This window comes from Triturus cristatus, chromosome 3_2, assembly GCF_964204655.1.
Source record: "Triturus cristatus chromosome 3_2, aTriCri1.1, whole genome shotgun sequence".
NCBI classification, from domain to species: Eukaryota; Metazoa; Chordata; class Amphibia; order Caudata; family Salamandridae; genus Triturus; species Triturus cristatus.
This window is the reverse complement of record NC_140584.1, coordinates 600,180,713-600,183,330: the sequence shown is the minus strand read 5'-3', so window position 1 is coordinate 600,183,330 and position 2,618 is coordinate 600,180,713.

Here is a 2,618-nt window from a genome sequence, read left to right as displayed (position 1 = left end):
GGGAAACATGAAAAGATCTTGAAGGACACAAGCTGGCAAACCCTAGGCACATCACTGGATGAAGACCACAGTTGTCCTTTACAGAGCCATCCCAAACCTTGTGGCTAGTCCAGCTACACCAGAGATCCTCTAAAATGGGTCCCTCCCATAGAATTGCTTCCATCTTCTCCTTTCTTGTCTGTCTAGAGATGGGGGAGCCAAACACTGCATAATGCAGCCCTGCTGTTTAATTATTTTTGGCTTATTGGCCATTGAAGTGAAGAGAATGAAGAGCTGGCAAGAGTCGAACATTACCGTTCATCTTGTGCTTCTGAACGTCAGGTTGGACCCATCACCAGGCAACAGCTAGACATCTTCCATAGGTCTCCACCGCCGCATCTGCCTCTGTCATGCACAATCCAGATTGCTACTTACATGTAGCAATCTGAGTATACTCTGAGTATTTGATGAGTGATGCGATCATCAGTGATCTGCAACGGAGCTGCTGAAAGACTCATTAGTCGCTGCCTCTACCCCCATCCCCCCTTAACTATGTCGCCTGGACTCTACATCTTATGAATTTCCACCCTGGGACCCATTTTTCAAACAATCTCATACTAGATGCCGAGATGACTCTGCATGGTGTTTGTTTATTGGCATAGGCCCGAGTATCTACGTGGCCCCACCTGGGTTCTGGTTCTGCTTGCTCTAACTTTTGGGGCTCCATAAGACACTTTTCTTCCACTGCCGGTCTATCAGAACTGATCTGCTTCCCTGCCCCCTGTTCTTTTTTTCTCCCCTCCCATCCCTCCTTCCCCTACTGGGGTCCTGATCCCCTGTGTTTGATTATGCAACTGTAACTAATGTAACCATGCAAATCTGCTATCTTTGTTATTCCCTACTGCGGAAACCTGAGCAACATGGCTGATGCCCGGTGGAGCTGCTAGACAGCTATAGAAGAGATTGGCCCGGGTTCACCCCCTCTACCATCACCTACCCAGCCAGACATTAGGCATAGTTCTCCTCTTCTCCCCTTTTTGCCTCCCTCCGCCCCCTCCCTCCAACGAACTACTGTTAACTTTGTTCTTTTTCCTGTGTTCTTAATATGCTCTTGTAACGGATGTAATTTGTAACTTGTAACGCAACGGTCCTCATGTAAAGCGCTCTGATACCTCCGGGTCTAGCCAGCGCTATATAAAACTCTTCAAATAAATAAATAAATAGAGAGGAGTGGGCTAGATTGGCATAGAGTGGAGTGGGGTAGAGTGGAGTAGAATGCAATGGGGTGGATTGTGGTAAATTGCAGTGGGGTGGAGTGGAGTTTATTAGAGTGGGGAAGTTGTGTAGCTTAGTGTGGTAGATTGGAGTGGGGTAGATTGAATTGGGGTTGATTGGAGTTTGGGTAGGATAGATGGGTGGAGAGGAGTAGACTGGAGTGGAGTGGATTAGAGTGGGGTAGATTGGTGTGGAGTAGATAGAACTAGGGTAGAACAGGGTACATTGGGGTAGAGTGTAGTGGAATATATTGGGGTGGATTGGAGTGGAGTGGGGTAGATTAGAAAGAGTGTGGAAGAGTGGAATCGGGTGGATTGAGGTAGATTATAGTGGAGTGGGATAGACTGGAGTGGAGTTGGGTAGATTGGAGTGGAGTGGGTGGATTCTAGTAGGGTAGAATGGAGTGGAGTGGGGGTACATTTGGGTAGTTTGGAGTGGTGAGATTGGAGGAATAGGGTAGATTGGAGTGGTGTGGAGTAGATTGGGATGGGGTCAGGTAGATTGGAGTGGGGTAGGTTGGGGTACAGTGGGGTAGAGTGGAGTGGAGTTGAGTAGATTGGAGTGGAGTAGTGTGGGGTAGATTGGAGTGTGGGAGTGGTATAGATTGAATTGGGGTAGATAGGAGTAGAGTGGAGTAGATTGGGGTGGAGTGGGATGGATTGGGATGGGGTGGAGTGGTGTAACTTGGGGTACAGTGGGGTAGAGTGGATTGGAGTAGAGTAGATTGGGATAGATTGGCGTGGAGTTGATTGGAATGGGGGAGTGGTGTAAATTGAATTGGGGCAGGTAGGGGTGGAGTAGATAGGGTTGGAGTGAGGTAGATTGGAGTGGAGTAGGGTAGATTGGAGTGGAGTGGGGTATATTGGAGTGAAGAAGATAGGGGTAGGATATATTGGATATATTGGAGTGGGGTAGATTGGGAAAGAGTAGAGTGCAGTGGATTGGGGTAGATTGGAGTGGATTAGGGTAGATTAGAGTTAAATGGGGTAAATTGGAATGGGGTATATTGGAGTGAGGTAGATTGGAGTAGAGTGTGGTAGATTGGAGTGTAGTGGGGTAGATCGGAGTGGGGTATATTGGAGTAGGATATATTGGGATAGATTGGAGTGGAGTGGGGCAAATTAGAGGGGCATGGGCTGGATTGGAGTAGGACTGATTGGGTGGGTATGGTAGGGTAGATTGGAGTGAAATCTGGTAGATCAAAGTGGCATGGGGTAGATTGGAGTGAGACAGATAGGAGTGGAGTAGTTTGGAAAGGGGTAGATTGGAGCAGAATGGAGCAGATTGGAGTGGATTAGGTTGGAGTGGAATGGTGTAGATTGGGATAGGGTGGGGTAGATTGGAGTGGGGTAGATTCTGTGAGG